This window comes from Phocoena phocoena, chromosome 1 (assembly GCF_963924675.1).
Source record: "Phocoena phocoena chromosome 1, mPhoPho1.1, whole genome shotgun sequence".
NCBI lineage: Eukaryota > Metazoa > Chordata > Mammalia > Artiodactyla > Phocoenidae > Phocoena > Phocoena phocoena.
In genome coordinates this window covers 114,680,652-114,703,985 of record NC_089219.1, presented here as the reverse complement: position 1 = coordinate 114,703,985, position 23,334 = coordinate 114,680,652, and the positions used below count along the sequence as shown (strand labels likewise).

Sequence of the window (23,334 nt, the reverse complement as noted above, 5' to 3'; positions counted from 1 at the left end):
CCAGGAAGATATGCACAGGAAGCTGCTCTGGGTGATGCTATTAAGGGTTGATATAGTCAATGACCCATGGTCCACAGTTCTTTTTGGTAATTGTCCTTCCTCCATAGAAAGTCATATCCCATCCACATTTCTGGAAACCCCACAAACATACAATTAAAACAGAAAATAGAAAGCTTCAGATTGAATTTTGTCTGATTCATGGGGGCCCCTCTGCACCTGCCATCCCCAGGGAGTCTAGGTCACTTACAGGGCGGTATTTTCACACATAGAGGGAGCATGGCTCCTTGTTGCAGATGCTGCTCAGATATCTGCCAGGAGACTCACCAAGTCTTCCTGTGCCTCTGTCTCCCCTCCTCTCCAAGACTAGGTTTACCTCTACTCCCCACCCCAGGAATAGAAATGCCTTCTTTTTTTTTTTTTTTTTTTTGTTGTTGTTTGTTTTTTTTTTTTTTTTTTTGAAATGCCTTCTTTAGAAGGGGTTTATAGAAACTTCTACTAATACTGAAGAAACTGGTACTCCTCATGAAGAAGAAAAATTTGAGTTTGGTAAAATTCCAGTCTCTAAAAGCAATCACTATCTGAAGCTAAAACTTCCTCCTGCCCTTCTCTAATTAAGCAAATATGGAGATACTTCTTTTAGAAACTGGGTCTCTGGAGCATCTCCATCTTTATATCTGCCAGGGAGGTGATAGAGAACAGCTTCCAGGCATTCTTTTTTTCTTTCTTTTTTTTTTTTGCGGTACGCGGGCCTCTCACTGTTGTGGCCTCTCCCATTGTGGAGCACAGGCTCCGGACACGCAGGATCAGCGGCCATGGCTCACAGGCCCAACTGCTCCACGGCACGTGGGATCTTCCCCGACTGGGACACAAACCTATGTCTCCTGCATCAGCAGGCGGACTCTCAACCACTGCACCACCAGGGAAGCCCCAGGCATTCTTACTCAGTCTGAATTCCATGTCATGCTGTTTGGCCTATGCAGGGCCCCAGTAGACTTCTAGAAATTAATTGATTGCATTGTAGAGAATCTGCTGGGCAGAAGGGTCTGGTTCTGCCTAAATAACGTCTAGGTGTTGTCTATTAAGACAAAATCAATATTTCCACTAGCCAATTCTGCTCCAGAAGGCCTCCAACAAACATTATCACCTCCAAAAGTATATATTTATTACCCTGGACATAAAATTCCTAGGTCAAGCCCCACTCAAGAGAGACATATGTTGTTCAAGATAATCACAGTAACTATTAAAATTACTACTATAACTACTACCACACAATGATGATGACCATGACAATGACTACTTCTACGGCCATGTATGCAGCATATTTATATACATTATGACACTTATTCTGCCATAGTGACCTTGGAGCCCCAAGTTCAACCAGATATATTCAGAGATCTCTGAAGTTTACCAGCCTCATTTTTCTACCCTAACTGTCCTAGTAGTCAACTTCCTCAAATGGGAGATGTTATTTATTTTCTTCTGAATTGTATTTCATGAAGATTCTCTTCTTCTCTGTTTCAATCCTGGCATCCCCCATCTTGGCACTATGCTCTGTGTCCCATTCAAGACATTGAACAGAATTTGCAGAGACTGCTTTTGCTCTGTGTCCAAGATAGCATCCTTCTGCCTGCTGCTACCTGTGGAATCTCTAAGTTAAGAGTCTACATGGCTGTGCCAAGAGGCTTTTATATCTATGTGTAGAACTCTGCTTCCCTGTGGTACCTGTGACTCCATCTGACTGGTAGCTAAATATCTTTGCAGAGGGATAGTTTTATCTCTCACTTTGGTTAAACATATGTATACTCACTTTTGCCATTACAGTCTTAAACATTAAGTTACCTTTCCCTCCACTGAACCATTTAGCTTCCTAATCTCTGAATGTGGTCCCTAGTTTGCTTCCCACTTTAGGTATGCTTCCAGTCTATGTCTATCCATATGTAAATGCCTACCATCTGTCAAATACAGAGCAGCACCCAGATGGAGCATGTCAATCATTTCAGAGGACTTGTTGTCACCACTGTGACCCATCAACCTCACTATGACAACACTTGTCTCTAACAACTCGTTATTTCTCTTTTCTACCTGCAACACTCACTTTCACACAAACCATGAATTCCGCCCCACACCATTTGGTAATACCTTAGGAAATATTAACTTCCAACCAAACAGGATACATTTCCATAGAAGACATATTGAAATCAATGAAAGGTTGTGAATATTTTGAAAAATCTCCTCAGATGTTTATGAAAAACTTATACCTACCATGAACTCCTCCACCAACTTTTGGTTGCTTCTCTCTCTACTCTCTTCCCTAATTTGCTTCCATCCATCAGAATCCTATGACTTCCTGGCTGGCCAGGATGAGGAGGAATTTACAGGCCACCTAGGAACCTTTCCAGTAGGCAAGGACTTGAAGATCAGCTCTGGCCCCTCTTCTAAACACAAATAAGCCATTTATGCAGAAAGTTAAAGTAGCATTGCTTGATATACTTTAAGGTTAGAAAGGTCAAAAAACCTAGGCCATTTTTTAAATGAATCTTTTAAAAATATATAAATAGCACGTGTTTATTGTAGGAATACTAGAAAACACTAATAAGCAAAATGAGGAAAATAAAAATCACCTTTAATTACATTATTCAGATATAATTACAGTAAAGACTTGATGTTTATTGTCTCAGACATTTTTTTACCGGAGAGCAAGAGAGTGGTGTGCAGCAGATAAACTGCATTTAGTAACCACTTTCCCCTTAGCAATATATCATGAGCATCTTTTATTGCTATTAAATATTCTTCTACAGAAGCATTTTAATGGCACCTTGGTAATCCATACATAATTTATTTTCAAACTGCCTTTGTTAGGTGTTTTTAGCCTTTTCTTTTTACATGATTATAATGCTTCATCACATCACATACATACATCAGCATTTCCCAAAGTAAAACTAAGTTTATAGTGAATGATACTGTTAAGTATTCACCTGAACAGATAACATTGAGTCTATGATTATTATTTCACTATCATTCTCCAGGTTACAAACACCTGTGATTTTGTGATTTAAAGTTTCATGCAGCAAAAGGTCCAAAAAGGCAACTTGCATCTGCCTGGACAGCCTGATCTGAGCAGATTGTTCTGTATAACATTTCTGAGGACTACATACTATCAGAATGAGAGTGACAATAGGCTTTGACATGATGCATGCTTTGCAGGGTGTAGCCGTATTAAGACCAGCTCATGGTATAAAAAGCAGTATGGATTAGAAATAGGGAAGGGGATAATGCAATGATATAGAGCAAGTGCTTTGAATCTTAGTAAAAATCACATTCTACGAAGTTAAAAATTGACTAAGGAAAAATTTCACCTAAGAAACCTGAGCCATTGCAACAACGGCCCTGTTATCTTAAGAAACATTGAGAGATGATATATCATAGCAAGACATCAAAGTGTTTAAGAGTCAGACTATGGAACTGGACTGCCTAGGTTTGACTCCCAGTTGTTACTACTAGAAATTGACCATATTGGTCTTGATCAACTTACTTGCCTTTTCTGGTGCCTCAGTTTCCTCAATTGCGTAAAGGGGATAGTGCTGACTTCACAAGCTTACTGAGGGTATTAATGACTTTGTGGGCATAAAGCACTTTGAACTTATTCAACTTATTAACAGCCATATATAAGTGTTAGCTATCACCAGTGTCAAGATGTGTTATTTCTCTGGCATTGAGAGGATCGTCTTTAACTCTCTAGCACCTATGGAAAAGAAGATAGTGGTGAGACACTGAAGAGCTCTTCTACTTCCTTTTCTCGCTAATTGCGCAAGACTTACTTTAAAAAGTAGTTTTCATTTCCTGAACATGGGACTCAACAGGTGGCTGAGGAAACATCTTCTCAAATAGCTAAACTAAGCCTTCACGCTCTTATGGTCGTTACTAATCATCTTCAGTGAGTTAATATGAGTTAGAACTGAGGTGGAAGCAAGATGAGATCTCCAACTCTTGAAAGGTCTAAGGATTTATCAGAGCCCAGGGACCAGTAGAAATGCTCAGTTCTCTGCTTCCTGCTTAGATTTCATAGTCAAATACAAAACAGTTGCCCCAGGAAAATCATATTGTCATACATCCTAATTCTTAATGTTTAAGGCAGGCCACTTTACCATTTGTTGATCATGAATTGAATGAATGAATGAATCTGATTCTCTTAGATCTCAGAGAGTAATACGTTCTCATAAATAAAATTTTCATAATTTCACTGCTTAATAGTCCTCCATGAAAAGTATTTAGATAGTTATCTACAAGATTTTGGCTTAAAAGATAAATTGAGACCCTTTGCTAATGTCCTTTTGCTTAATCATGGGCTATGAGGGAGAGGAAGTCTGCTGCTGAGAAACAAGATTCCTTTCGCTACATACAGTAGGCACTAAATAAATATTTATTAATTGAGTAAAAGTACTCTCACATAAAATATGACTAGAGAAAACATCAGTTCAGGGTGGGTTCAACTCTCATAAACTCTCACTGGGTATGTTTCCTGATGAACTCTTTGTGACTTGAGACCGTGTTATCATGTAGCAGTGTGTCTACCCCTTGAAAAGCATGGGTGAGAAGGCAGTTGGTAGGGAAGAGGGGAAGCAAAATGAAATGGAGAGAATCACTAAACATCCAACATCCATGGGACTTGCTTCTGGTAATCCCTTTGGGGAAGAGAAGGTTTGCAATTTGCCTCATGATTGTAAAATGAATGAGGGTTAAAGCAGCTATGCTCCAACAAAAATTAATTAAAAAAAAATAAAACGAATGCGGATTGGTTGTATGTTTGAGGGAGATTGAATTGTTGATGATAATGGAGTAGGGGAATAGAAAAGGAGGGAAAGATGGAATGTTTTGAGCAATTTAGCCGAGTAATATAGATTTCTAAATTGTGATGCAAATGTTCCATGTTAACCTTGGATTTTTGATCCCCTCACAGCTCTGTTCAGTGAACAGGCAGGTGAGTCACACTTTGTGTTTGTTGGTTTTGATCTGTGGTATATCAGCCACCCAGCTACCACAAGGTCCTGTAGAGATGGATGTAGGAAGACTGGAGAGATGTCTACATGTTACTGCTCCCCGGGCCAACCTGCTCCAGCATCACACAGTTTCTGCTCCCGACACTTCCTGTGGCATTTGGCTCTGGCTTTGCAGTGATATTTTTGGAGTTATCGCTTCTCTTATATGACTGACCTCTGCTTCCTGATACTACATATCCAAATTCTGGTAATCATGGTATAAGTGAACAGTGATAGAAAGAATATTTTCATCTGAGATATAACTTAGTTCCTTACCTTGAGGTCAAAACCCTCAACTATAATCCTAAAATATAATGCAGATGTCACAGATAGGACATAGTCTGGTACCATAAATAAGTGAAGAGACAGGGTAGAAACTAGAGAATCTGTGACCAATCTAAGAAGAGCAGCCCCAGGGGAGGATATTTGTCCTTGGCAATGATTTTTTTTTTCACTATAATCAGTCACCTAAGAACTGAACCCTGGATTTAAACTCATTTCCACCTAATTGTACGTTGAATAAATGGACCAAAAATTTTGAAACATTTCAGTAGAAAGTTCTGAAAATTAAAGATACTGGATCTTGGGGGGACCTTCAAGATGGTGAAGGAGTGTGACATGGAGATCACCTTCCTCCCCACAGATACATCAGAAATACAGCTACATGTGGAACAACTACAGAACACCTACTGAAAGCTGGCAGAAGATCTCAGACTTTCCAAAAGGCCAGAAACTCTCCAACTATCTGGGTAGGGCAAAAGAAAAAAGAAAAAACAGAGACAAAAGAATAGGGATTGGACCTGCACCTCTGGGAGGGAGCTGTGAAGGAAGAGAAGTTTCCACATACTAGGAACCCCCTTCGCTGGTGGAGACAGGGGGTGGGTGGGTGGGAAGCTTCAGAGCCAAGGAGGAGAGTGCAGCAACAGGGGTGCAGAGGGCAAAGCAGAGAGATTCCCACACAGAGGATCGGTGCCAACTAGCACTCACCAGCCTGAGAGGCTTATCTGCTCACCTGCTGGGGTGGGTTGGCACTGCGAGCTGAGGCTCAGGCTTCAGAGGTCGGATCCCAGGGAGAGGACTGGGGTTGGCTGCATGAACACAGCCTGAAGGGGGCTAGTGCACCACAGCGAGCCGGAAGGGAGTCCAGGAAAAAGTCTGGAGCTGCCTAAGAGGCAAGAGACCATTGTTTCAGGGTGCGTGAGGAGAGGGGATTCAGAGCACCGCCTAAACGAGCTCCAGAGATGGGCGCGAGCTGCAGCTAACAGCGTGGACACCAGAGATGGCCATGAAATGCTAAGGCTGCTGCTGCAGCCACCAACAAGCCTGTGTGCAAGCACAGGTCATTATCCACACCTCCCCTCCCAGGAGCCTGTGCACACTCCCACTGCCAGGGTCCCATGATCCAGGGACACTTCCCCAGGGAGAACACATGGTGTGCCTCAGGCTGTTGCAATGTCACACCAACCTCTGTTACCACAGGCTTGCCCAGCATTCTGTACCCCTCTCCCCCCAGCCTGAGAGAGCCAGAACCCCCTAATCAGCTGCTACTTTAACCCTGTCCTGTCTGGGCAGGGAACTGATGCCAGAGGGTGACCTACATGCAGAGGAGGGGCCAGATCCAAAGCTGAACCCCAGGAGCTGTGCAAACAAAGAAGAGAAAGGGAAATTTCTCCCAGCAGCCTCAGGAACTGCAGCTTAAATCTCCACAATCAACTTGATGTGCCCTGCATCTCTGGAATACTTTAATAAACAACAAATCAACCCAAAATTGAGGCGGTGGATATTGGGAGCAACAGTAGACTTGGGGTTTGCTTTCTGCATCTAATTTTTTTCTGGTTTTATGTTTATCTTGGTTTAGTATTTAGAGCTTATTATCATTGGTAGATTTGTTTATTAATTTCGCTGCTCTCTTCCTTTCTTTTTATACATATATATTTTTTCCTTTTTATCTTTTTCTGAGTGTGTGTGTATGCTTCTTTGTGTGATTTTGTCTGTATAGCTTTGCTTTTGCCATTTGTCCTAGGATTCTGTGTGACTGTTTTTTAATTGTTTTTTATTTTTAGTATAGTTTTTAGTGCATGTTATCATTGGTGAATTTGTTTTCTGGTTTCGGTGCTCTCTTCTTTCCTTTTTTTAATTACTGTTTTATTTTTAATATTATTTTTTATTTTAATAACTTTTTATTTTATTTTACTTTATTTTATTTATTTATTTATTTTCTTCTCCCTTTTCTTCTTAGCCATGTGGCTGACAGCGTCTTGGTGCTCGAGTCAGGTGTCAGGCCTGAACATCTGAGTGGGAGAGCCAAGTTCAGGACACTGGTCCACCACGGCCCTCCCAGTCACACATCGTATCAAATGGTGAAAGCTTTCCCAGAGATCTCCATCTCAATATAAAGACCCAGCTCCACTCAATGACCAGCAAACTACAGTGCTGGACACCCTATGCCAAACAACTAGCAAGACAGGAACACAACTCCACCCATTAGCAGAGAGGCTACATAAAATCATAATAAGTTCACAGACACCCCAAACCACACCACCAGATGAGGTCCTGCTCAACAGAAAGGCAAGATCCAGCCTAATCCACCAAAACACAGGCACTACTCCCCTCCACCTGGAAACCTGCACAACCCACTGAACCAACCTTACCAACGGGGGGCAGACACCAAAAACAATGGGAACTACAAACCTGCAACCTACAAAAAGGAGACCCCAGACACAGTAAGTTAAGAAAATGAGAAGACAGAGAAACACACAGCAGATGAAGGAGCAAGGTAAAAGCCCACCAGAACAAATGAAGAAGAAATAGGCAATCTACCTAAAAAAAAATTCAGATCAATGGTAGTAAAGATGATCCAAAATCTTGGAAATAGAATGGAGAAAATACAAGAAATGTTTAACAAGGACCTAAAAGAACTAAAGAGCAAACAAACTATGATGAAACCACAAAAAATGAAATTAAAAATTCTCTAGAAGGAATCAATAACAGAATAACTGAGGCAGAAGAACAGATAAGTGATCTGGAAGATAAAATAGTGGAAATAACTACTGCAGAGCAGAATAAAAAAAAAGAATGAAGAGAATTGAAGACAGTCTCAGAGACTTCTGGGACAACATTAAACACACCAACATTTAAATTATAGGGATCCCAGAAGAAGAAGAGGGAAAGAAAGGAACTGAGAAAATATTTGAAGAGATTATAGTTAAAAACTTCCCTAATATGGGAAAGGAAACAGTTAATCAAGTCCAGGAAGTGCAGGATAAATCTGTACAGGATAAATCCAAGGAGAAACAAGACACATATTAATCAAACTATCAAAAATTAAATACAATGAAAAAATATTAAATGCAACAAGGGAACAACAACAAATAACATACAAGGGAACCCCCATAGGGTTAACAGCTGATCTTTCAGCAGAAACTCTGCAAACCAGAAGGGAGGGGCAGAACATATTTAAAGTGATGAAAGGGAAAAACGTACAGCCAATATTACTCTACCCAGCAAGGATCTCATTCAGATTCGATGGAGAAATTAAAACCTTTACTGACAAGCAAAAGCTAAGAGAATTCAGCAACACCAAACCAGCTTTACAACAAATGCTAAAGGAGCTTCTCTAGACGAGAAACACAAGAGAAGGAAAAGACATACAGTAACAAGCTGAAAACAAATAAGAATATGGTAATAGGAACATACATATCAATAATTACCTTATATGTAAATGGATTAAATGCTCCCAACAAAAGACATAGACTGGCTGAATGGATAAAAAACAAGACCCATTGGGCTTCTCTGGTGGCGCAGTGGTTGAGAGTCCGCCTGCCGATGCAGGGGACGCAGGTTTGTGCCCCAGTCTGGGAGGATCCCACATGCCGCGGAGCGGCTGGGCCCGTGAGCCATGGCCGCTGGGCCTGCGCGTCCAGAGCCTGTGCTCCACAGTGGGAGAGGCCACAGGAGTGAGAGACCCGCTTACTGCAAAACAAGAGATCGACTTCAGACCTAGGGATACATACAGACTGAAAGTGAGGGGATGGAAAAAGAAATTCCATGCAAATGGAAACCAAAAGAAAGCTGGAGTAGCAATTCTCATATTAGACAAAAGAGACTTTAAAATAAAGACTATTACAAGAACAAAGAAGGGCACTACATAATGATCAAGGGATCAATCCAATAAGAATATATAACGATTGTAAATATTTATGCACCCAACATAAGAGCACCTCAGTACACAAGGCAAATATTAACAGCCATAAAAGGGGAAATTGACAGTAACACATTCATAGTAGGGGACTTTTAACACCCCACTTTCACCAATGGACAGATCATCCAAAATGAAAATAAATAAGGAAACACAAGCTCTAAATGATACATTAAACAAGATGGACTTAATTGATATTTAAAGGACATTCCATTCAAAAACAACAGAATACACTTTCTTCTCAAGTGCTCATGGAACACTCTCCAGGATAGATCATATCCTGGGTCAAAATCAAGCCTTGGTAAATTTAAGAAAATTGAAATCATATCAAGTATCTTTTCTGACCACAGAGCTATGAGACTAGATATAAATTACAGGAAAAAATCTGTAAAAATACAACACATGGAGGCTAAACAATACACTACTTAATAACCAAGAGATCACTGAAGAAATCAAAGAGGAAATAAAAAAATATCTAGAAACAAATGACAATGAAAACACAATGACCCAAAACCTATAGGATGCAGCAAAAGCAGTCCTAAATGGGAACTTTATAGCAATACAATTCTACCTTAAGAAATAAGAAACATCTGAAAAAAACAACCTAACCTTACACCTAAAGCAATTAGAGAAAGAAGAACAAAAATACCCAAAAGTTAGCAGAAGGAAAAAAATTATAAAGATCAGATCAAAAAGAAATGAAAAAGAAATGAAGGAAAAAATAGTAGCAAAGATCAATAAAACTAAAAGCTGCTTCTTTGAGAAGATAAACATAATTGATAAAGCATTAGCCAGACTCATCAAGAAAAAAAGGAAGACTCAAATCAATAAAATGAGAAATGAAAAAGGAGAAGTAACTGACACTGCAGAAATTCAAAGGATCATGAGAGATTACTACAAGCAACTATATGCCAATAAAATGGGCAACCTGGAAGAAATGGGCAAATTCTTAGAAAAGCACAACCTTCTGAGACTGAACCAGGAAGAAATAGAAAATATAAATAGACGAATGACAAGCACGGAAATTGAAACTGTGATGAAAAATCTTCCAACAAACAACAGCTGAGGACCAGAGGGCTTCACAGGCGAATTCTACCAAACATTTAGAAAAGAGCTAACACCTATCCTTCTCAAACACTTCCAAAATATAGCAGAGGGAGGAGGCCACCATCACCCTGATACCAAAACCAGACAAAGATGTCACAAAAAAGGAAAACTACAGGCCAATATCACTGATGAACAAAAGTCTTCAACAAAATACAAGCAAACAAAATCCAACAGCACATTAAAAGATCATACAGGGGCTTCCCTGGTGGCGCAGTGGTTGAGAGTCCGCCTGCCGATGCAGGGGATACGGGTTTGTGCCCCGGTCCGGGAGGATCCCACATGCCGCGGAGCGGCTGGGCCCGTGAGCCATGGCCGCTGAGCCTGCGCCTCCGGAGCCTGTGCTCCACAGCGGGAGAGGCCACAGCAGTGAGAGGCCCGCGTACCGCAAAAAAAAAAAAAAAAAAAAAAAAAAAAAAAAGATCATACACCATGATCAAGTGGGATTTATCCCAGGAATGCAAGGATTCTTCAATATATGCAAATCAATCAATGTGATACACCATATTAACTAATTGAAGGAGAAAAACCATATTATCATCTCAATAGATGGAGGAAAAGCTTTCAACAAAATTCAACACCCATTTATGATAAAAGCCCTCCAGAAAGTAGGCATAGAGGGAACTTACCTCAACATAATAAAGGCCATATATGACAAAATCACAGCAAACATCATTCTCAATGGTGAAAAACTGAAACCATTTCCACTAAGATCAGGAACAAGACAAGGCTGCCCATGCTCACCACTATTACTCAGCATAATTTTGGAAGTTTTAGCCACAGCAATCAGAGAAAAAAAAGAAATAAAAGGAATCCAAATCAGAAAAGAAGAAGTAAAACTGTCTCTCTTTGCAGATGACATGATACTATACATAGAGAATCCTAAAGATGCTACTAGAAAACTACTAGAGCTAATCAATGAATTTGGTAAAGTAGCAGGATACAAAATTAATGAACAGAAATCTCTTGCATTCCTATACAATAATGATGAAAAATCTGAAAGTGAAATTAAGGAAACACTCCTATTTACCATTGCAACAAAAAGAATAAATATCTAGGAATAAAACTACCTAAGGAGACAAAAGACCGGTATGAAGAAAACTGTAAGACACTGATGAAAGAAACTAAAGATGATACAAATATATGGAGAGATATACCACGTACTTGGATTGAAAGAACCAACATTGTGAAAATGACTATACTACCCAAGGCAATGTACAGATTCAGTGCAATCTCTCTCAAACTACCACTGGCATTTTTCACAGAACTAGAACAAAAAATTTCACAATTTGTATGGAAACACAGAAGACCCTGAATAGCCAAAGCGATCTTGAGAAAGGAAAACAGAGCTGGAGGAATCAGGCTCCTGGACTTCAGACTATATTATAAATCTACAGTAATGAAGACAGTTTGGTACTGGCATTTAAACAGAAATATAGATCAATGGAACAGGATAGAAAGCCCAGAGATAAACCCACACACATACGGTCACCTTATCTTTGATAAAGGAGGCAAGAATATACAATGGAGAAAAGACAGCCTCTTCAATAAGTGGTGCTGGGAAAAGTGGACAGCTACATGTAAAAGAATGAAATTAGAACACTTCCCAATACCCTACATAAAAATAAACTCAAAATGGATTAAAGACCTAAATATAAGTCCAGACACTGTAAAACTCTTAGAGGAAAACATAGGAAGAACACTCTTCAACATAAATCACAGCAAGATCCTTTTTGACCCACCTCCTAGAGAAATGGAAATAAAAACAAAAATAAACAAATGGGATCTAATGAAACTTACAAGCTTTTGCACAGCAAATCAAACCGTAAATAAGATGAAAAGACAACCCTCACTATGGGAGAAAATATTTGCAAATGAAGTAACTGATAAAGGTTAATCTCCAAAATATACAAGCAGCTCATGCTGCTCAATATCAAAAAAACAAACAACCCAATCCAAACATGGGCAGAAGACTTAAATAGACATTTCTCCAAAGAAGATATACAGATCGCCAACAAACAAATGAAAGTATGCTCATCATCACTAATTATTAGAGAAATGCAAATGAAAACCACAATGAAGTATTACGTCAGAATGGCCATCATCAAAAAATCTACAAACCATGAATACTGGAGAGGGTGTGGGGAAAAGGGAACCCTCTTCCCCGTTGGTGAGAATGTAAATTGATACAGCCACTATGAAGAACAGTATGGAGTTTCCTTAAAAAACTACAAATAGAACTACCATATAACCCAGCAAACCCACTACTGGGCATATACCCTGATCAAACCATAATTCAAATAGAGTAATGTACCACAATGTTCATTGCAGCTCTATTTACAATAGCCAGGAGATGGAAGCAACCTAAGTGTCCATCATTGGATGAATGGATAAAGGAGATGTGGCACATATGTACAATGGGATATTACTTAACCAAAAAAGGAAATGAGATTGAGTTATCTGTAGTGAGGTGGATAGGCCTAGAGAGTGTCATACAGAGTGAAGTAAGTCAGAAAGAGAAAAACAAATATCGTATGCTAACACATATGTATGGAATCTAAAAACAAACAAAAAAAAAACAAGTTCTGAAGAGCCTAGGGGCAGGACAGGAATAAAGATGCAGATGTAGAGAATGGACTTGAGGGCACAGAGAGGGGGAAGGATAAGCTGGGAGGAAGTGAGAGAGTGGCATGGACATATATATACTACTAAATGCAAAATAGCTAGTGAGAAGCAGTGCATAGCACAGGGAGATTAGCTCAGTGCTTTGAGTCCACTTAGAGGTGTGGAATAGTGAGGGTGGGAGGAAGATGCAAGAGGGGAGAGATATGGGGATATATGCATATGTATAGCTGATTCACTTTGTTATACAGCAGAAAATAGCACACCATTGTAAAGCAATTATACTCCAATAAAGATGTTAAAAGAAGATAAAAAACAAAGATACTAGATCTTATTCCAGTAACCAGCTTATTCCCGTTATCCAGGCCACTTGGTTGTTCCATCTAGCAAGCTCAGAAGAAGGAACAGAACATGACTTTACAATACAATGTGGTGCCTTTAAAGACTGGATGAAAGCATAAGGGGTGGGAAAGCAAAAGGTCCACCGAGGACAAGGGTCCCCTATGTGAAGTCACCAATGGAGTGAGCTAAGGAGTAGGAGTTTTAGCATAACACCCTGTATCCATGTAAAATGTTATGTTTACCTTGACATTCCCTCTAATGGACTGAATGTTTTAGCCTGTTACCCATTCATATGTTAAAACCATATTCTCAATGTGATAGTATTTGGAGGTGGAAGCTTTGTGAGGTAATTAGATCATGAGGGTGGGCTCTTCATGAATGAGATTAGTGCCCTTATAAGAAGAGGCTGGAGAGCTAGTTGGGTCTCTTCCTGCTGTATGAGAATACAAGTCAGCAGCCTGCAACCTGGAAAGGGGTCCTCACCAGAATTGGACAATGCTGGCACCCTGATCTTGGACTTTCAGCCTCCAGAACTGTGAGAAATAGATTTGTGCTGTTGATAAGCCCCCTAGTTTATGGCATTTTGTTAGAGCAGCCCAAGTTGAATAAGATATCTCCTCAGGAAAAATAAGATGCATCTCTGAGTGACTAAGGAATGGGTTGAAACTTCTATCTTGTCTAAAGATGAAGAGGTTACACCTGACACATCTCATTGCCTAAGAATAAGGGAGATGGTCAGACATTGGATTCTCTGCAGAAATGAAAAATCCAGTTCCCCCCTCCCCTCTCTTTCAGACTGGTTCACTGTCCTGGCTCCCTCTTCTGTCTTTGAATGAAACAGTGTAGTTCTGATATGCCAGAGAGAAAAGGCTTGGAAAATAAAGACAGTGACTTATTACAAAGATAGAAAAGCGTTATTGTTTTTACAGATGAAGTCTCAAGCTTTCCTATCCAAAATGCATTTTGAGTGACAGTGGCAAATATTACTGTACTGTTACTGGAAGAAAACTCTAAAAACAGAAATAGTAAAGAGTAGTAAGGATTGAAGTCTTAAGTAAAATTGTCACTCCTGTGGGAGCTGGGGTGGATAGGAGACAGTGGTAGCAGAGCAGGTGGGTACTTCATAGGGGAAAGCTACCCATACACCAAACATGAACTGGAATGCTTGTGGTTTGACCATGTAAGGGAGACATGGTACGTGGCATGTCTGGTTCTGAATGTCCTGTTTGCTGGGGTTGTTTCTCACCAGGTACTTTGCAGCAGGAACTGTAAATCTTACTGCTCTGAAAGCTGTTGTGATCCTTCTCTCCAGAGCTGTTTCCATGTCCTGGGCTGACAGTCAGCTCTTCTGGGCCCATTGAGGAGGGCCCAGTGACGTTGATCTCTCTTGAAAGACCCATCCCTCTCCACAGAGCTCAGATGCCCAGCTCCAGTTTGCTTCTTCAGAGATAGCAGGACCCTGGGGTTAGGCTAGAGCAGCTCCCCAGAGCTCTAGTTCCCCACCACGTGGAGTGAAGACTCAGGGTCTTACTGGTGCCATGCAGAGACAGTGACTCACAGTGTCAGAAACTGGAGCCTCCAATCTTAAATTCACGGGCAGAATAAGTATCAGTGGGGCTGAGCATGGGGAAAAACATGAACACTGTAGCTTCACCATGGATGGCTAGTCTTTTGTTTCTTTGTTCAACTTCTGTCCTTGTGGAAAGTAGGAGCTGGACTAGAGAAACTCTCCAAATTGCTCTTGGCACTTCATAAGAATAACAAATGGGCTAAGCTTCTTATAATCTTTCTCTTCTTATTGAAGTAATAACATCAATCAAATCTTCATTGATCACCAACTGTGTGCATTGGCATTTAGTAGAGGGTTGGGAACTTTAAAAGACAAGGCTCCTGCTCTCCAAATGTCTCCACATGCTGGATTGCAACACATATGGGGCTAAAATGAAGAGTCAGAAGAGCAGAAATCAAAGTGAACTGGAGTGGTCAGAGGAGGGGGTGACAATTTGTGTTGATCCTTGAAATTGGGAATAATGGAGGAATTTTTATTGACATTATTAGGAACAGTGCCTTTTTCAAGGTAGACTGATGCTACCAGTGAACTTCTTAATTCTATGCAAAAGGTATGTGTCTGCACAGTGACTCATCCAAAAAAAATATTTCTTCTCTCATGTAGTGGATGATTCATCATGATTCTTTAATGATTGCTACCCATGAAATTAGCCCAGATCTGGGTTAGGACCTGAAAGTATCTGTATCCACATTCTTCAAGGATAATTACCATGGATTCCTTACCATTGTATACTTGTAATATGTTACATAAGCAATACCCATATTCCCACTCCTTGTATTAGAGGCTGAAATAAGTCTACCTTCTGTTCCCAGAGTATTTCATAGTCAGGGTTCTCATATGTCATCTTCTATTCAGCTAGAAGTCCTGGGCTCTAATGTAAGCTTAGATACCCAGGTCCCTGGGGGACAAGAGACTGAAGGAGGGGATCTCACCCTACTCTGCTCAGTGGCTGAGGGCACAAGAGACATCACATTTTCCTAGCACAGAGAGACCACAGGAACCAGTCTGGGACAGAAGCCCAGCATTCCCTGTCAGCAGACCTGGAGATCCCAGCTGTGAAGGAGTACAGTGCTGGCCAATATTACTATAGAGCTGACAATGGCCACAATCCCATCCAGAACAAGGTGGTGAATATTTCTGTGAGAAGTAAATTTCACTCCCATTCATCTCAGACAGAAATCCCCAAACCAAGAGCCAGGAGTCATGAGGAAATTCCAGGAGATCCCAGTGATCAGTGCTGTGGAGAACCACCAAAACCTTGAGGATGGGTTACCTTCACAAGTTAAACTGCTGACATCTTTTTTTTTCATAACAGAAAACACAAAGGGGGTTGGGTTGGCATTAGAAGTAAATAAGATGAGAACGACAAATGACCATGTCTCTAGACAATGACCCAGAATTGATATTCCCCCAAATTTCTAAAGACACTTTGAAAAAACAACCTCTGACTGCTCTAATGGGGATACAGGAATGGAAGGAATACACAATGACCAAGAGCCAGGCCCGATGCTGAGATCCTGGTATGGGAATTCATGAGTCTAATGCAGCATCACAACTCCTCTCTGATAGCCCCCTTTGAGTCTGTTAGTTCCAACATCTTGTCCTGTCCTCACCCTCAGGGGTCCCAGGACCCAGGCTGTCATGGTGGATATGGTAGAGCTTTGCTGTGAGGCTTGGAGCTGCCCCTACATCCCCCACCCCAATCCTGTACCGGTTTTATCATGAGGACATCAACCTGGGTAGCAGCTCAGTGCCCTCTGGAAAAGGAGCATCCTTCAATCTCTCTCTAACTGCAGGGCATTCTGGAAGCTACTCCTGTGAGGCTGACAATGGCCTGGGGGCCCAGTTCTGTGAACTGGTGCCACTCTCCATCTCAAGTGGGTTGATGGTCCCTGGATACAGGAGTAGTATTATAGTCAATGGCTTTTTATTGGTACCATACTTGGGTTTCAGAAAATAGGTGGAGGTCTAGGTGATGTCTGCTCTATGGGGGGAGTTGGAGAAGGTGAACTCCCTCAATGCCTGACTGCTTTTCTTCTCTCCACACTAACCTGAAAAGTACACACTATGCTTAAATTTACATGAATTTATATTTACTGTTTCTGCATAGTATTGGCAAGGATTCCAGGACCCATTGCTGCTATAGATTGGATTTGAGAAAAAAAAGAGAGAAAAATGAAAACCTTCAAAAATCTGATCATTTATTTTCATGCTTCACAATTTTCTAAGGCTCCACGTACTGGGCAATGTTGCCATATTACTAATTTTACAATTTGTCGTTTTTCCCTGTGTGTAGTCACTTGAGACTAAAACCATTAGCACATTCCTCCATGCTTGACTTTTAAATAAAAAGTCCAATTATTAAATGTAATTTAATAATTTTCAATAGACAAAATTAGTTTATATGTAATGGAGTAAAATGTAATTAAGAGTTTTATTTAAATAAGTGAAAACAACTTAGTATAATATTTTATCTTTTATTTATCCATTTCTTCTCAACTTATGACAAGAACAGTGACTCCTTTTTGAATTCTTGGATCTATTATATGGATCATAAGGGGCCATCTTCACCTGCGTGTCTGGTGGTTGATGCTGGCTATAGGTTGGGACCTCAACCTGGACAGTCAATTAGAGTGTGTATGTGTGACCCTTCAATGTGGTCCAGACTTCCTCATAACATGGTGGCCTTAGGGTAGTCAGACTTTTTATATGTTGGCTTAAGCTTCAAAAAAAATTGTGATAGTAAATCTACAACATCTCATCAACTAATTCAAAAATTACAGTATCACTTCCACCACAGTTTTATTGGGTCTTAGCGCCTAACAAACTTGTCCAGATACAAGGGGAGGGAGTATAGACTCCACCTCTAAATTGAGGAACTGTCAAAAATTTTACAGCCATATATATATTTTTTATTGAAGTATAGCTGATTTATGATATTGCATTAGTTTCAGGTATACAGCACAGTGATTTGGTTCTGCTTCTGGTTTTTTTTTGCAGATCATATTCCATTATAAGTTATTACAAGATATTGAATATAATTCCCTGTGCTATACAGTAAACTCTTGTTGCTTATTTATTTTATGTATCATAGTTTTTATATGTTAATCCCATAGTTCTAATTTATCCCTCCCTACCTCTCTCTGTATCCTCTTTGGTAACCATAAGTTTGATTTCTATGTCTGTGAGTCTGTTTCTGTTTTGTATATTTATTCATTTGTATTATTTTTTAGATTACTTACATGTAACTGATATCAAATAGTATTTGTCTTTCTCTGCCTGACTTGTTTCACTAAGCTAAGTATTCTCTAGATCCATTCATGTTGCTGCAAATGGCAGTATTTTATTCTTTTTAATTTTACAATCATATTTTAAACATTTCCACACACACCAGCATGAATACCAGTCCATGTCTCCCAACCCCACAGGACTGTGCTAAAGCACAAGCCTCCCTGCTCCCCTTTCTGAACTTGGCAAGTGCCCTTTTAAACAAGTGGTTTCAGAAGCCAGGTTTTTCTCCCTGAGCTCCTTTCTTCTCTAATCGTGTCTCAGAATTCTTTGCTGTCTTATTATCTCTTCAGTACCTTGAAAGAGACTTTTAAAAGAATTTCGCCCAGCATTTCTAGTGATCCTCAAAAGAAAGGTTAGTTCAGTTTCTTCTTCCATCATTACTGGAAGTGTAAATGCATCCACCTTTTATAACCAACACTTTCATAAAGGTGTTATATTTTTAGCCTTTTCAGCATAATTTTATCTCTTTGTAATATATAATTTTTAAGACCCAAAACTTAGAGAATACCTCCAAATGATATATCATACTGATCCCTACTAATATTCTACTAGCCAAAAAATGTTACCAATGACTAATTATTGGGTCTATTATGTATGGAAAACTTACACGTATTATCTGGAATTATTAAAAAAAAAGTATGTTTTAAGTGTGTGATATTGTCCATGGTTAACAATCTTGGGGAAGTAGTTTGCCATGTTCATACAGTCAGTAGAGGGTAGAGCTAAGACCAGAATCCATATTTCCCTGACTGCAGAGGCTTAAACCTGACTTTGTTGCACCTCCTCACTTTATTTTCCTCTTATAAGTTTCACCAATTTTAGTAAGGCATCATTTATTAATCTGTAAGATACAGCATCTATATTAAACAGTATAAAGTTTCTAACAAAAAAAGATAGAACTATTGTATGATCCACCAATCCCAGTTCTGTGTATTCATCCAAAATAATTGAAATCAGGATCTTGAAGAGATATTAGCACTGCTATGTTCATTAAAGCACTATGCACAATAACCATGATGTGGAAGAAACCTCACTGTCCATCAATAGATATATGGATAAAGAAAACATGGTGTATATGTTACTGAGTCCAAGTTCCCTCTGCTCGCTGCATGACAGGCCAATAAATCAGGAGACAAGGTGTTGAGGCAAAGAATAATGACTTTATTTGGAAACTTGGCAGACAGAGAAAATGGCAGACTAGTGTCTAAAAAAAAAATCTTATAGGGGTCTGGATGTCAGTTTCTTTTATAGAACAGAGGGTGGGAGGAGGTGAGGAAGTAAAATAAAAAGGCCATAAGTCTTGCAAATATCTCCTGGAATGGCCAGCCACGGAGAGGGGACATGCTAATTTCTTTTTTCTTGCAGCTGTTCCCAGGCAGACAGGGTCAGGTTGCTTCCCTAAACAAAGGCACTTTGGTTTAACATTCAGGCAGAGGGGCAGGGTTCCCGAAGGCAGGCCATTATGTATACACAGTGTCCTTTTAGTGAACAAAAGCAACAGGAAGCAAAGGTTAAAGTAAAGAAACAGATCCAACATGGAGTCAGGATTGGCTCTTCCCTGCTATATGTACATACAATGAAAAACTACTCAGCCTTAAAAAAGCAAGGAAATTCTTCAACTTGTGACAACATGGGTGAAACATGAGGACAGTTATGTTGTGACATAGGCCAGTCACAGAAAAACAAACATTGCATTATTCCACTTACATGAGCTATCTAAAATAATCAAATTCATAGAATCAGAGTGGAACTGTGGTTGCCAGGAGGAGGAACTGAGGGGTTACTAGTCAACTGGCATAAAGTTTCAGTTAAGCAAGATTAAGTTAAGCTTTAGAGCGCTGCTGTATAACATTGTATCTATAGTCAACGATAATGTATTGCATAATAAAAAATTTGTTAAGAAGATAGATATCATGTTAACTGTTCTTTCTACAACCAAAAAAGAGAGGAAGGGAGGAAGGAGTGTAGGAGGAAATAAGGGATGGGAGGAAGGAAGAAAAGAAAGAAAACGTGATAGAGAACACACCAGACTCTTTTCAGCCCTGTGATACTACAGTCTAAGGAGAGAAAGGAACATCATAACCACGTAAATGCATACAGAAAAACAAAATTTGGTAACTGTCATGGGGGGGAAGAAAAGAATGCCATCTGGTTAAAGGAGAGGACTTCGTTCCATTATAGCCTCAGGCTAGCCTCCACAAAGAAGGGAAACTTGATCAGAGGTTTCTGTTTCTAATACAAAGATGTCTTTGAATGGTCATAACTTTCTATCCGGTAGTTAGATTGCTGAGAATGGTCTGTCTCTACGTCTCAAGCATGCATTCCCAACAGAGGTGATATCACCCTCAAAGCAGCAAAAATTGGTCCTTGTGGAGGTGAAAAAAAAATCTTACTTTTTATGTATATATATACATACAGCATATCTGTGCTATTAATGTTTCATAGAGGAGGGGGGTGGATAGAAAAAAAAAAATCTGAAAAGGCCCCTTAGGGAAGTGCTAATGAAATAAATGTCAAGAAACCCTGGTCTAGAGTTTTTCATAGTTTCTCAAAAAATACTTATTTAATGCCTCCCTGCAAGAGAAAATTGGTAGAGGTACAAGGGATACAACAATGGGTAAGCTAAACATGGGCCCTTGAATGATAGCTGAGGAGAAGACATAAAAACAAACAAGAAAATAGAGGAAATAATTACAAATAATGATAAAATGCTATGAAAAAAAGCATACAGGGGCTTGAAACAGAAAATAATCAGGTGAGACCCCTTTGATTGCAAGGCCAGGGAAGGCCTCTCTGATAAAGGCTCTGGCTTTAAAAACAGAGGTTCTGTAGTATGGGCCCTAACAGTTGTTCTTTCTTTCATAATGCAAGTGCCCGACTTAAACTTTGATTGCTGAGACATCCACTTCAAAGAGCTACTTTGAATAAACACATTGCCAGCCACTAGATAAAAGGCAGCACCAAAGCCCACCCCACCGCCCTCCTTTGCCCCCCAGGCTCCTTTGTTTTAGAGGTATTGGTTGATTTTGATAACTGACCATTTGGGCCTCTTGTTTTTTTCTCTTCCTGTGCTTTAACTTCTGGCTTTTATATTTTAAATTCACCAATAAAGAGTGAGCCCTCAAAACACTAAGCCCCACCCTCCACCCCAATAAAAGCTTTCCAGGACCTATGAGCAATAAACTTTTTTTTTCCAAAGTTTCTTCCTGTTTATTGCTGAGGGTGTCTTGCAATCATAATAAGAATCACAAGGGCCTGCCCAGGCACAGCACTGGTTATAGGCTGAGATGGGGCACAAAACAGTTTCCTACCTAATGCTTGTTCTTTTATCTCCTAATTTGCACAGATCTGGGAGGAATTTAGGGGCAGCTTCTTTTGTAGTTGGTGAATTTAAAAAAATTTTTCCTCCTCAACAACTTTGTGCCACTTTATGTAAAGTCAAAAGGCTTTCGTGTCTGCTTTGACCCTTTGAATTTTTGTGACTTACACCATAAAACATAGCAGGACACCACAGTCACCAGGTATGTCTATATTAGGAGCCTTATGCAGAACCAGATGTTGTATGAATTCAAGGTAATGGAAGGGTTTTTCCATTTGAAAAATGAAAAAAAGTTATTTGAATACTAGCAAATCTATAGTGTGGCATTTCAGAGAACCCAGCACAGCCTTGGAGACATTTCTCCAGAGAGAGTTGACCTGCTAGAAGGTAACTGTCAACGTCTAAAACTGCACAACTGCCGGGGTTGAAATACAAGCAACATTTAGGAAGGCAGTTGTGTTAATTTTTCAGAACCCAAGGCAAGATATGATTCTTTTACTTCCCCTTTTCTAACTCTTGCAGATCTCATCTGAGTACCTCCCTTCTGTCCTCTTTCGTGGATGAGAAAGAAGCCTGGCTTGTGAGAGAGACTTTCCCGGCCCTCAGCCAGGCCACATCCCCATGTTTCTGTGGCTGCTGCTGCTGATCCTGGGTGAGTAGATGGGTTGGACTGGTCATCCAATGTCATCCAGAGAAGACCAAGGAGCTTCTGTCTCTGCTTCCACTTGGGGTTCAGAGACAGATAGCAAGTGTGAAATGAAAGAAAAATGCACAACATAAAAGCTGAGAATTAAGTTTTATTAAGAAATTTACTGAGGACTGTCGCCCAGAAGACAGCCTCTCAGATAGCTCTGAGGAACTGCTCCGAAGAGGTAAGGGAGGAGCCAGTATATATACAAACTTTTTGCTGGAAAAACATGCAGTCAAGCATCAAAAGATTAGTGCTAATCACAAAGAAGAGAAATCTCAACTTAATGATTTTAGTGCTTTTCTCTGTATGGGAAGATGTAAGAATCTGGGGTCATTTAAAAATTTCCCTTAGGGGCTTCCCTGGTGGCGCAGTGGTTGAGAGTCTGCCTGCCGATGCAGGGGACACGGGTTCATGCCCCGGTCCCGGAAGATCCCACATGCCGCAGAGCGGCTGGGCCCGTGAGCCATGGTGGCTGAGCCTGCGCGTCCGGAGCCTGTGCTCCGCAACGGGAGAGGCCACAACAGTGAGAGGCCTGCATACCACAAAAAATAAAAATTTCCCTTAGATATACATCTTAACTATTTAAGGACCAGTATATCCAAAACACAGAATGTTTCTTGTTTTTCTCTACCCTGAATTCCCCTTGGAGCTCACTGTTTGTGGGCAACTGCAGTGGCTAATGGCTTGATCCTTATAGAACTGGAATGGCAGGCAACATTTTTTTCTTTACAGTGCCCTTTGTTGGTCATAAATTCGACCAAGGTTTGGGAGGCATTTCATGACCTATTTGTCCCGTGGCGCTAAGAACACTTATTCCTAAGTAAGGTGAAGATCTCAGTGATAGGCCATTCATGTGCTATATCTGGATTAGGCCCTGTTAATAACCTAAAATTCTCTGGATCATCTGTCTTACTAGTCTATTATGATCCAGGAAATATTTTTCCCTTGTTACTTCTTCCCATATCTAGAGTTGCACTATTACAATTATTCTGTATAGAGTTATATATGTGATCATTGCCTCAAGACTTTTAGCCATCATTAATTTTGTTGGAGGCCTGGTTACACATCAGGTAATTTAAGAAACAACAATATTACAAAATAGACAGAATATAAGTAATATAGCTCAGAGTGGAGCAGAGGGAGACAAAAAGCATAGTTTGA

At 40.1% G+C, this 23,334-nt stretch overlaps 1 pseudogene; it reads left to right on the top strand.

Moving 5' to 3' along the window:
• LOC136138661 (Fc receptor-like protein 2) overlaps positions 1-22,015 on the top strand; it is a 34,550-nt pseudogene extending 12,535 nt beyond the window's left edge.
• Positions 22,016-23,334: the final 1,319 nt, after the last annotated feature.